This window comes from Mustela lutreola, chromosome 1 (genome assembly GCF_030435805.1).
Source record: "Mustela lutreola isolate mMusLut2 chromosome 1, mMusLut2.pri, whole genome shotgun sequence".
NCBI lineage: Eukaryota > Metazoa > Chordata > Mammalia > Carnivora > Mustelidae > Mustela > Mustela lutreola.
Genome location: NC_081290.1, coordinates 1,559,831 through 1,573,452, shown reverse-complemented (window position 1 = coordinate 1,573,452; position 13,622 = coordinate 1,559,831). Strand labels below are relative to the sequence as shown.

Genomic DNA, 13,622 nt, shown 5'->3' with positions numbered 1-13,622 from the left:
CGCCCTGCTCACCCGTGGGCCTTCCCCACCGAAGCGGGCTCGGAAAATGAGAAGTCCTAGGCTCAAAGCGAGGAAACGGAAAAGGCAAAAGCGCCGTCAGGGAAGCCGGGAGGACCGTGAGGCTGGAAGAGGGTCATCCCCGCACAGACACAGATCGTGGTTATTTCCCCACTGGCCGAGCCCACAGAACTCTGGGGAAAGTCCTGGGGGCGTCTGGTCTTTGCTCTAATTCCCAGCCCTCCTCCTGTCTCTCCAAAGGAGCTCATGCTCTTGCAATAATTCTCGGAGATAGAGGTTTGCCAACTGCTCCATAAAGTCATTTCCAATTTGCAAGACGATCTCCAGGAGCTAGTCCTCCCCTCCCCCTCTTTCCCCGCCGCCCGCCTCCCTCCCCTGCTCTCTCCCTCTCCCCGCAGCCAGCAAAACCTGGCGGAACCAGCAGGCTACGAAGCAGCCCTTCCACATGCCGCAGTCCGATGATCCGGTAATTAATCCTCATAATGACGATCTGAAAGGATTTCCAGGGCCCCCGGGAGATCCCAGAACTCTCTCTCCCCTACTGGTTGTGCATATGCTTCGGATGCGACAGTCAGTCCGCGTGTCCCATCCTGGCCGTGCCCCTCACCAGCCACGTGACCTTGGCCGGCGGCTCAAGCTCCCTCTGCCTGCCACCGTTTCCTCATCGGGAACACGGAGACACGGAGTCTATGAAGAAAGGGAACAGCTGACACTCTGGTACAGAGCTAACACTCTGGTTACGAAACGTGTCCCATGAACAGACACAGTGATAAACCATTCACCTGAATTACCTTATTTAACCCAACAAGTGCTGGGTTGACATTAAGTCTGTTTCATTACAGTCTAACGCACTCGCCATGAGCCACACAGGTTCACCACCCCCAGCGGCGGTGAACAGAATGTCTGGATAATGGAAACCACTATCGCCCGGCTCGGTGAGATGACAAAGACCGTCTTCCTCAGGGTTACAGTTAATCCACAACTCTCGTGCTCCGATGTGCTTTTGAAATCAGAATTTTGGGGGCTTTAGGAAGATAATAGGGCCAACGTGATAAATAAGGTAGCAGTTTGGAACAGCATCCTATGATCAGAGACATTAAAGTTTTGGCAATAAAATATACAAATATTCTTCCCAAAGAGGACAAAAAGAGCCTCACATCATCTCAAAAAATGTTTTATTGCCAAAAGTAGATCAGGATAAGTAAAAAGTTTGCCATCAAATGTGTTAGGAAAGAAAAAACAGACATGTTATTTTCGCTTGTGTTTCCGAATTCCAGATAACGGTTTACTACACAAGAAAAAAAGAAGCAGAAAGTTAGTCCGAGTTCTGACAGTAGCTGCTGTGTGCTCTTGGGCAAGTCACCAAACCTCTCTGATTTCAGATTCCTCTATAAAACGGGTGATTACTGCTGCACCCCCAGGTTACGCGGAAGCAGCTGTGAAGGTCAAATGAGGTCGGAGCCATCGAAGCATTTTGAAAAAGTGACATATTGCAATCCAAGCTGTATGTTACCTTTTAAAAATCATTTTATTTTATTATTTTTTTTCTAAGATTTTATTTATTTGTCAGAGAGAGAGAGGGAGAGAGAGCGAGCACAGGCAGACAGAATGGCAGGCAGAGGCAGAGGGAGAAGCAGGCTCCCTGACGAGCAAGGAGCCCGATGTGGGACTCGATCCCAGGACGCTGGGATCATGACCTGAGCCGAAGGCAGCTGCTTAACCAACTGAGCCACCCAGGCGTCCCTAAAAATCATTTTAAAGATTGTTACAGTTTTTTCTTTTTAAGATTTTATTTATTTGTCACAGAGAAATAGAGAGAGAGAGAGATCGCGCACAAGCAGCGGGGGCAGAGGCAGAGGGAGAAGCAGGCTCCCTGCTGAGCAAGGAGCCCGGCTGTGGGACTCGATCCCAGGACCCTGGGATCATGATCTGAACTGAAGGCAGAGGCTTAATGGACGGAGCTGCCCAGGCTCCCCAGGATTATCACAGTTTTAATCACGCACCGCAGCTTTCTGTTTGAAAGGCAGAGTGTGGCCAGCACAGCACGGGCTCCCACTTACAACTTCCTCGCATCCCTTTGCTGCTTCTTACACAACAGGAAGGATCATCACACACACGACGGCTGCACGACTGCCATCTTTTTCTGACTTAATCTATAAAAATCTCCTGACGAGCTGTTGTGTCAAATCAGTGCAGTCACTCAATGCCCCAAAGACATTTTGAGCTTCGATGAGGCGAGCAGCCCAGGGGTCAGGTGGTTCCCAGCCTGATTTCCCAGCTTCTTCAAAATCAGCCCTCGTCCCCTTTCTCTGGGGTCCATGGAGAGGCCCCAGCCCCGCACGCGGCCCCAGCCCAGCCTCTGACTTCCCGTCTAGGCCATGTCACGGCTCCTCCTGTGACGAACTCCAAGTCGGCTGTGCCGAGTCAGACTTCGGAGGGCAAAAGATGGCTCGTGGCTGCTATCCGGCGTCCTCCCTTCCAGAAGGCTTTCTTCTCTGGGGCCTCAACCCCTGCGTGTCCCTGCCACACACCCCCGGCCGGCTGGTGCCGCCTTTGCGCTGATGTCGAGCCCCTGCTGCGGATGTCAGTCCAGCTGTGACAGCCGAGTCCGACACCACCCCAGCTGACCCGGTAAGTCACATCTGCCTGCTTTCCCCCTGCTGTGGGGCCCCTCAGGAGCCCGGGCCAGAGCCCATGACCTGCTTCCCTCTTTGCATCTCTTTATGCTCTTTGAGCTGGAGGAGCCTCCATGGCTGAATGATTTGTCCCATTAGCCATGGTTCTAGAAAATTAACCGTGAATGTTCTCCAGTGTCCGCGGGAACCCTCCCACCAGGGAGCGAGGACGGCTCTAAGCTATCCCCTTTCGATGTTAACTTGTGGAAACAGAGCCTTTCTGGCCACTAAAATGCAGTGCGGTGGGTGTCTCATAAGAAAGAAATTGTCCTAAGTACTCTCCTCACTAGACAAGGAGGATCCACCGAGTAACCCTCACTATACGGTAAAGCTAGTTATTATTCTCAACAACTGAAGGGCCTTCTGTGGGGGAAAATCCCAAGGTCTATGACCTTGGTCTGTGTGTGAGAACAGCAGCGTAAGTGTAATATAGAGAACACTTAGAAGCTGAAATTCGTCCTCAAGGAGGCTACAATCTAACAGAGGAGACAGATGGAGAAAACGGATTATTACAGGACTCTCTACTCACTACATAAAATAGTAAGTAGGGGGCCGTGATGGAGATTGCCACGGGTTGCTACGGGAGATCTAACAGTGCTTAACCTGTCCTGAAGGTCAGGGAAGGCCTCTCGGAGGAGGTGATTTATTGATGTTTAAGTTAGTGAACTCTGGATCTCAGTTTTCTCATTTTTAGTGCAATTTAGATTACCTAGATCTACATTTGTAGTAAACAAACAAACAAACAAAACCAGCATGTAGATGATTCTTGATTGAGTAAATAACAGTTACAGAGACATGATCTGTTGGTCTCCACATGGATGTAGAAGCTCATGTTCTTAAAGCAGAAAATCCTTTTTACCCAAACGTGCCACCAAGAATCTCTTGGCCGTGCTGTTCCCTACCGTATCGCCGTTTTAAGACATGCCAGAGTCTGGAGAAGGACTGGTCATTGTTCGGGGCAGCTGTTTTTTATCGGCAACTTCCAGAGAACAAGTTCCACCAGTCCAAGAACAGGCTGGGTTTCTAAACACGTGTTTTTCTTTCTTCCTCTTCCTCATACCATGTCTGGAGCCTTGATGTCACAGGACTCTTCTGACTAGAGGAAACATTGTGTGCCCAGAGCTTGTACTGCGTGGTGACAGCCCGACGGCTACAGAGGGACGCAGCGAGTTAACTGAGTAGGTCAAATGTCGAGGAGCTAGAAGACCAGGCAGGGTTCACACTAGGTCAGCTGTTCAACACGCATCCGTTCCCCAGGGGTGGCGGCAGATGGTCAAGAGCGAGAAACAGTCCTTCCCTCAAGGAGTTCGTGGTCTCCTTGGAAAGACGAGACTAACACAACCGGGGAAGCGAAAGGGTAATGGAACGCAGCCAACGAACAAGCGCAGAGTAACGGGCCGCGGGCAGACCATCGCGGAGGAAAGGAAACAAGCCCCTTCGGACAGAAGGCGGCACACGGGCTCTGAGGGACGGAAGCAGAGCATGCGGATGGAGGAGGGGTCCTGCCAGTGAGAGCGCGGGAGAATCGAGGACGCAGAGGTGAGCAAAGCTGCGATCTGCCCTCGGGGCAGCGTAGAGCCCAGCCGGCCGGAGCCGAGGGTACGCTCGGTATGAGACCCGTCCTGTGCAAGGCTTGTTCCTGACCCCAGGTGAATCTGAGGGGGTTCATTACCTCACCCCTTTCCTGGACCTGGACAAAACTCTTACCTTATAAGGATATTCTAGAAATACAAAAATACCGTTGAGCCCTATTGATTTATGCTATCCTAAGAGTCCTTCAGTGTTTCCAGACCACAAACGTTTATAGCCTATGATTTACTCCTATGAAGAATCTAAAAATTAAGTCTAAAATTATGGTAAAGTTCAAAGTCTTTGATGTAATGTGGGACTTAACAATAATGTAAGAATATCCCTATCCTGATTCTGAGTTGAAATCAAGATGAGGAATAAGGGGGCGCCTGGGTGTCTCCGTCGGTTAAGCATCTGCCTTCGGCTCAGGTCACGATCCCAAGGTCCCAGGGTCCTGGGATCCAGTCCCGCATCAGGCTCCCTGCTCAGCAGGGAGTCTGCTTCTCTCTCTGCCTGCCGCTCCCCTGCTTGTGCTCTCTGTCAAATAAACAAATAAAATCTTTTAAAAAAAGAAGATAAGGAATAAAGATCTTGATTTTCTGTTTGAACTGAAACAAAGGGAATTCATCATCTGGCCCAGAAGAGAGTGGCCCGAGCTGGGCGGCTCTGTAGATCTGTGAAGGTTTCCGAAGGAGACAAGCTTTTGTAGTCATACAAAAGGTCATCTTTCCGATTTGCTGCTCGAGGGCCTAATAATTCTGTCTCTGGACACATGCATAATATTGACTCTCACATTCTTCCCGCCATAAGTCATCAGTTGAACTCTGGACTGCACGAGTCCACTTGAACTAAAACAGGATCCGGTAAAACCCATCATGATACTGTGATCCAGGAGGAATCACTCCTTAAAAAGGGGTTTACCTTTCTCAGAGAGCTATGAAGACACCATAATACCAAAAGTACATATGAACTGAGAAGGGCTAGGACTTGACCTAATTAGTAGATTTAGAATGTTGGGCTTAATATTGTGATATGTAGCCTATATGGTCCTTACTTTCTTCATATATTAAAAGAGAGAGACAGAAAAGAAAAAGAAAAATAGGTATATTTATACTGAACTCTATCAGTTAGGGCCTAACCAGGAAAGAAGAAATTATTTCAACTATTTCTAATTGGGGGAATTTAATGCAAATTAAATTAAATGCAAATTTAATTTGATTAAACCGGTGGTAGAATCCGGAAGCCAGGTAGGAAACAGTGGGGTAATCCAACGATGAGTAGGAACAGGAAGCTCTACCACCTCCTGGCTGGGGAGACCACAGGAGGGGAATATGTTATGGGAACCTAGGGACAGAACCACCAGGTAGACGCTAGAACCGTGGCCTGGCAGTCCCTTGGGAGCTGGAGCCGAAGAGGAGGCACAGTCCTAGGCAGAGAGACGGAAGGAAGACCCTGGCGCCCTCTCTGCCCGCACTCAACATCTCTACCAGTGCCCCCATGCCCAAACGTGTGGACAGGAGAAGCTAGCCGCTGGAGTCCGTCTCTGCAACACGGACCAGAGCACGGGATGGGTGAGGTGGGATCCAGGGCCAAGGAGCCCAAGACTTGCCCAGGATTATCCGATTCCATGAGGCATCGTATGAAAACATCCATCCCAAGGCCTTGTACACAGTGAGCTTTCCATAAAAGTGTGTTTAATAGGACAGCAGCGCCCACACCAAGGGCCTAAGGATTCACAATGTTACTAAATCGAGAGGTACAAAGCCTGCTTATTACTTTTATTTTTCAGAAATCGTAGAGAGGAAGGAAGGAAGGAGGAAACTTTGGCAAAAACGTGTCAAAGGAGAAGCCACAGATGGTATTTATGGTTTTCACCGAAGCGTCTCAGTTAAATTAATTACTTGTCTATTAAATCCTTAAACTGGCAGCTCTTACTGTCTAATGTGATCGCTTCATGCAGAAACCGCCAGTTACACCAGAACAAATGACGTGCTGATGCCTGAAGTTGCTCCCGACTCTGCCACCCGAGATGGCTCCGTTGCATCAACGGCAGAATGATGAAAGCATCTGAGGTCAGTCCAGCCCGTAGTGAGCTCCCAGTGTCGCCTGAATCGGTATCAGGAATACACATTCTTCCAAAAATCTGAAGTATACACTGGGCAAAAGAGAAGGCCTTTTAATTCTCTCAGCCTTGAAAAGAGCACTTTTCCAAGACGATTTCCTTGAGAAATGCATTTGTCCGTACTGTAAATGGACAGTGAAGAGACCTGCGGTTTGGTTTAGGTTTTCTCTGTGCATCACGCACACAGGTATGTGTTTTGAATATAATTCAGGCTGGGTTTCTGGCTCACACACTGTCTGGGGAGCAGCTGGTGATTATGCACATTCTCCCTCATACGGGGCCATAATCGTCTTATTCATGTGGTACTTTTAATTCATGCCTGGTATTGTTCTAAGCACTTCATATATATAAGCTCATTTAATCTTCCTAACAAATTGACGAGATAAGTAATATCATATTTACCACTTTACAGACGAGGAAACTGAGGCACAGAGACGTTATACGTGCTGTGCTTACCAAGCTTGTAAGTGGGAAAGTGGAGGTCCAGCCCTGGCAATCGGGCTCCAGAAACTATGCCCTTAGCCATGGCACCATGAGGAGGACAGAAAAGGGAGCAGATTCTTTTTTTTTTTTCAATTTATTTATTTTCAGAAAAACAGTATTCATTATTTTTTCACCACACCCAGTGCTCCATGCAGTCTGTGCCCTCTATAATACCCACCACCTGGTACCCCAACCTCCCACCCCCCCGCCACTTCAAACCCCTCAGATTGTTTTTCATGGTTCACCTCCCCTTCCAATCTCCCCCAACTCCCTTCTCCTCTCCATCTCCCCTTGTCCTCCATGCTATTTGTTATGCTCCACAAATAAGTGAAACCATATGATAATTGACTCTCTCTGCTTGACTTGTTTCACTCAGCATCATCTCTTCCAGTCCCGTCCATGTTGCTACAAAAGTTGGGTATTCATCCTTTCTTGAGATACCACCTTACACCAGTTAGAATGGCCAAAATTAACAAAACAGGAAACAACATGTGTTGGAGGGGATGTGGAGAAAGGGGAACCCTCTTACACCGTTGGTGGGAATGCAAGTTGGTGCAGCCTCTTTGGAGAATAGTGTGGAGATTCCTCAAGAAATTAAAAACAGAGCTTCCCTATGACCCTGCCATTGCACTCCTGGGTATTTACCCCAAAGATACAGATGTCATGAAAAGAAGGGCCATCTGTACCCCAATGTTTATAGCAGCAATGGCCACGGTCGCCAAATTGTGGAAAGAACCAAGATGCCCTTCAACGGACGAATGGATAAGGAAGATGTGGTCCATATACACGATGGAGTATGATGCCTCCATCAGAAAGGGAGCAGATTCTAATGAGGAAAATGACAAGTCATTGTCCTCTTACTTTTATAAGGATGACTTTCTGGACTGGCTCCCACTCCCGCCCCGCCAGCTTAACTAGTCCCCCAGACCCTTCTCCCCAGTCTACCCACAAATGGCCTCCATTGTTCTCATGCCCACCAAGCCCCCACAGGACCCTTGCAGTGCCAGCGCATCTGCCGGAAAAGCTCATTTGTCCCCTCTGACCGGTGGATCCCCCGTCCCCCGGATCTCCAAACCAGCTCTCCCCGGCTACTTACAGGCTCCCACAGTATTGAACCCCTCTCTTTCCTAGCCCCTCTTAGAGGGACAATTTGACAATCTGTTCGTATGATTTGTGTCTGCTTCACTTCCTGGAGTCTCTCCAGGGTCTAGAACATAATGCATGTTCAAGAAATATTTATTGACTGACATATTGATTAATAATGGTCTGTCCCTAGACCGGGAGCTCCGCGAAGGAGGAGAGCCTGTGTGTCCATGCGTCTGTGGAACGCTCCGCAGCCAGCTGAACTCCTGGCACAGACATGGTACCTACTGCGCAAGTGCATAAAACTAGAGTACAGTTTCATTATCGCTACGGCACTCAGTGACATCGCCTGTGGCCCTTTAAAATAATTAATAAACCTCTGATCGTGTTCATTTCCAAACCTCGGGATGACCAGAACACAGAGATCTTGCCACTGCGCCGTGTACCCGCACGTCTAATGGAGCAGAAGCGGGACTTCAGAGATGGCCCCCAGCGCACTCCTGGCCCCTCCAAGGCTGGACCACCTCCCTGGATGGGAGCTCGAGGACCATGTCAGCGCCACGGAGTTCACCTCCTCCAGCTACAGCTCCCGACCCACTTCCACTGCCAGCCCTCACCCCTCCGCGGCTCCCCCTGCACTATCCAGGCACTTCTAACAAGCGTAATTCGGGGAGGGGAGAGAACATTTACGAAAAAGCATGAAGACTTAGGCTGACAACGTCTGACAACTTAACTTCTTCTCGAAGTGAAAAAATGATAAAGAAGCCTCCTGCCCTTTCTCTGTTGGTCCATCGGAGGGTTTTCTAGAGCTTTGGGACCCGTCACCATTGTCAACGGCCCCTTCTGAAAGCTGTATGGACCTGCTGTCGCTGGGCTCCATCTTCGTAAGTGAACGAAATCAGAGCTGTCACTCTACCTCAATTTGTAGGATGTGGCATTCTGCCTTCCCCATATCAGCAGGAGGCAAAACTTGCCATTCAGGGTTGGAAACCATCACTGACCCCTGACCCAAGGAAAGCACAGGGCCTGGAACTCTGGCGTTTGGGTCTGGAAAGGTTACTGACCTCTGGCCCGGAAAGCAGGCAGCGGCCGCAACCACGGCTGGAGTCCGTGATTACGGCAGATTCCTACCATGCCTCTCCTCTGCGAGCCGAGATCGTCTCCGATACAGCTAGGAAGATAATACGGACGGCTAGCGACAATGAGAATGCAATCTTTATATCCAAACATCCTTTAAATAATCTAGATACAAAAATCATACAATAGGATTCTGCTTAGATGAAGTATCTAGAATAGTCAAACCCACAGACACGAAGGAAAATGGTGGTCGCCGGGGAGGTAAGCAGGGCACACGGGGCTGTCGTGTTATGCGTACGAAGTGTCCGTTTGGAGCCGTAAAAGATCCTAGAGGCGGAGGGTGGCTGTGCTGCACAGCAGTGGGAATGGGCTTCATGTCACTGATCTGTACACATGAAAAATGACTCGAATGGTAAGTTTTATGTTATATATATCTTACTCCATTATTTTTTTAAACAGGAGGCTTTGTAGGGCTTGGCCTGGGCATTTTAATATCTGTTCAGTCCTTTCCCACATTTTCTGGTCAGCAGTTCCTAAGGTTGAAACAAACAAACCAGAAGTTCCTGAGACTTTTCTGCTCGAGCGAATTCCTTGGTCCTGTCTCTACTACCCCTCAATCCGGGCTTTAACATGATCATTTCCTTGTCAACTGGACTATGTTACCCATCCAAATAACCCCACAATTCAGTAGTTAAAAATAACAAAAGATTATTTCGTGTTCTCTCTACATATCCAAAATGGGTCCATAAGAAGGTTTGATCAGGGACCAGGATTGCTGGAGTAACCCCGACCCAGCTAGCAGGAAGCTGAACACTGCAAAGCACACTCTGGCTTTAGAGTTTCTGCCGCCCTCCACGGGGTTGGCCGACGCAGGCCTAAGTCCACACCTAGTTCAAGCAAACGGTGGGGCAACTGCATTCCCACCATGGGCCTGCAGGGCAAGCCCTTGTGCACACTACAAGGTCCTTCTGACCCCTGTAGCCTCTCTCTAGGTTTTACAAAATCTTTGCATTATTTCCAAAATTCAGGTTAGTGATAATTTATATTATAGCATAATCTATGTAATTATCCACATATCATTATATACATTATGATCTATAGTATAATCAGAAGGAAACAAAAGCTGGTCTCCCCATCAAAAGACATCTCCAGCATCCCTCCACACGCTTCCTTCCTACAGTTCAAGGACAGCCAACGAAGGAGCAGGAACCTCACCTCTTTCCATGGCCTTTACAGCCCTGTTCTAACCTTGAGCCCAGGAGTTAGAGGAGCCCGGCAGCCTAAAAAGACATGCTGCTACCTGCTTTATTTGAGGAGGGAAAAAAAAAATGTTCGTCTTGGCATCAGAGGAATAAAAACTCCCAAAGGAAATAAACTGATCTTTAAGATTTATTTATTCTAGGCTTTCTGACCTCGGAAGACTCTGAGAAGGTCGAAACAGATTTTAGATGTGCCGGAGGCTCCGTCAATTCGCACAGACGCCCTTCATCCTCCAACACGGTGGATTCAAGGGCGACTCCCAGGCACGAGTCCCCGAACATTCTATAATGGCCGGATGAACACCCTGTCCGAGAAGAGCCATCCTGCCCGGCCCTCAGAAGACAGCAGCCAGCTCGGGGGTCCGTCCGAGCCATTCACTCAGCCTGCACCAGAATGAGAGGATTCCGCGGAGGCCGGACAACACGTTAATGCGCAGGACAGACGTCAGCACGGGCAGGCAGGTGGGGACCCCTGCGATACCCACATTAGATCGACTAACAGAGCCTTCACCGGCTACCCTTTTGTCCGCACAGTTTGCCTCTCTGCGGTCACGCAGTCCACGTTGGGAAGCTCAGGTCTCCTCGTGCCTCGTATCTTCGCTCAATAAATCCACATATTGGTGCAGAGGGAAACCCTGGGCCGGCTCTGTTTTGTCTTACTTGTTAATGATAGCTTTGGGAAGACTTTCAAGTATTTCTGGCAGATTGAGCAAGATGTTATCACAACCATCAGCGAAAACAGAAGAGGAACAGCGTGAACTATAAAATGCAGTTTCGATGTTGACAAAATACCAGTACCAATGGCGTAAGCCGGCACACAAGCATGTTCATTAACTATTCATTTCATTTTTATTGTTGCTTCCTTCTTGTGATCCATCAGATCACATAGAGAAACGTCTCAATGCCCAGCGGTAAAGTCCGCTGTTGTTTGAAGTTCCCATATGCACTGGCAAACTCTTAGAGAAAGACTCGTTTTTATATCGATCAACAACAACAAACTTACTCATCCCTACAATTACTAGGATTCAGATTCTAGGAAGGGATAAACCAAGGCACTGAGAGACAAGCACTGAATTGTTTCATCCTGGAAGTCTATAAACCAAGGGCAGTAACTCTGATAAAACGGTGGGTTTTGAAGTCACGGATCTAGATCTAAATCCTCGCTGTCATTTACCAGACGCAAGATAATGACCATGTCATAAGGCACATTAAGTCTCAATTTCTTCTCCCATAAAAGGAGGAAAACAGCATCTCCTTCCTGTAAGCCCGTGAATGAAATGAGATGCATAATCCGTACTGAGCCCCTAGCGGAACGCCTGGGCCAGAGCCGTGCTCAGCAGAGGTGGCGAGTTATCGCTGACCGTGCTCCATAAAATTGTGAGGAGCGGCATTCCTTGACTAAAATCTAGTCATGCCTTGAAAGTTCCCTGAGTGTCCAAGACGCAGAAAGACAACCCAAATCTGACTGACATTCACTTCTCCAGCCCCCAGGGGCATCATTTTCTGGCTTCACAGTCTGTTCACCTGGAAATTGGGGGTGATGGACCTAGAAAACCTGGCTTCGGTGTCTGTCCCGATGTGCCCTGGAAGCAGCGGTTCTGTCTGTAGAGATTATCCCGTTACTTGCACTGCAGGGAGAAGTGGGCACGTTGCTAACAAAGCCGCCCCTTTGCACTCCGGGCTTCCTGAGATCTCTCAGTGTTTCGGAGCGCGGGACCATAACACCCCGTGATGTCAATGCATTAGCGACAAGAATGAAATTTAGAAGAGATGGGGGAGGTTCCTGTGGCCTCCCCGACTGACTCGTAGCTTTTGCTCCTGCTGGTTTGTAAACAGAAAGACCTGCATTTAGATATTTACTAGTATCTTCTCCTTCTTACGACGAACGGCGTCACCATCACACGTCTCCAGCCTTGTAGCCCAGCGGATGCTCTGAAGCTTCTCATTAGGAAGTTACTCCCCACGTGGGGTGCTCAGTCTTGTCTGCAAACGAGAACCATCTGGAGAGCTTCCACAGGTTCTGATGCACAAGCCACACCCAGACCAACGGATGCCACTTCCCCACACATCCCGGCGTTTTAGGTCTGCCCGGGCCAGGCTGAGAGCCGAGGTCAGACTCCACGCCGTGCGCACGCCCACACCGAACCTGATGTCACGAAAACAAAGAAGTAAGCCCAAACACCGAGCTGTCATCAGCGAACGCTGCACGTTGACCTGACGAGCCAACAAGTCCACGCTGCGGGCAGACCAGTGTGCACGTCCGATCGCACGCAGGCGCGGATACACGTGTGTGTGCAAACACACATGCACTTGCACATGCCCATGAACTCACAGAAGCACACGCACAACCTCTGCCTGCCTCGCTCCGCTGTGACGTCCCGTGGGAGAGGCACCTCTGCCATCGCTCCTCTCAGGAGTTTACCGTCTGCCGCCGTCTCACACCCTCCGCGGATGGTGTAGGACAGTAACTCCTCACAGAACTCCTCGTAAGATTTGAGATCCAGAGAAACAGGGGGAGGGGCGGCGTACCAGCAGCCGGGTCCCCAAGTCGCCACCAGAGCACAGGATATCGCAAGGAGGGATAACTTCTTCTTTGTTACTGGGAAGACTTCAAATAAGCAGCGACCAGCATCTTACGAAACGGAGAAGAGAAACTTGAACCCAAACTTGTATTTTGAGGACTTCAACTTAATAAGGGTTTGGAGTGTTGGGGCACCTGCATGGCTCAGAGGGTTGAGGCTCTGCATTCGGTTTGGGTCATGATCTCAGGGTCCTGGGATCGAGCCCCACATCAGGCTCTCTGCTCAGCGGGGAACATGCTTCCTCCTCTCTCTCTGCCTGCCTCTCTGCCTGCTTGTGATCTCTGTCAAATAAATAAAATCTTTACATAAATAAATAAATAAATAAAATGTCTGGAGTGTTCACGCCGGGCTTTCAGCTTTCGGACCCGGCAGTTACTGAAAACACGGGAGTCCCCACATTTGTCCTTGGGAGCCAAGCGCACGTTCATTTCGGAGTTCTCTCCCTCTGCCCCAGGTCCTTGCCCTGCCCCTCCCTTCAAACCAGTTTGTTTGCATAGTTTTGCCTGAAAAACATCTTTGTATTTTCACTGGCCCAGTTCTTGGCAACAGAGTCTCTTGCTGTGACCGGGGTTGAGAACGGTAAGGCGGACAGAGGCCTTGCATGTGGACCCTTTCCATCCGTAAGAACCAGGCTAGGGTACCTGCTTCGGAGATGACAGCGGAAGCCGCGGAGGAGGCCAGGTGGGGGCAGGGGTGGAGAAAGTCACCTGCTGGGAATGACCTCGGACCTGCAGTGGTTGGTTAGACTGATTCA

The 13,622-nt window shown here is 49.4% G+C and overlaps 1 long non-coding RNA gene across 2 annotated transcripts; it reads left to right on the top strand.

The window, feature by feature from the left end:
• The first annotated feature begins 3,756 nt into the window (after nucleotides 1-3,756).
• LOC131819137 (uncharacterized) lies at nucleotides 3,757-13,169 on the top strand. Of its 2 annotated transcripts, XR_009349082.1 has the most exons (5): nucleotides 3,760-4,232; nucleotides 6,052-6,120; nucleotides 6,223-6,334; nucleotides 8,144-9,439; nucleotides 10,430-13,169. It is a non-coding gene; the product is annotated as an uncharacterized LOC131819137 (long non-coding RNA). The 2 variants fall into 2 exon arrangements; XR_009349077.1 differs by having other exon boundaries at nucleotides 3,757-4,232; nucleotides 8,144-13,169.
• The last annotated feature ends 453 nt before the right edge of the window (nucleotides 13,170-13,622 follow it).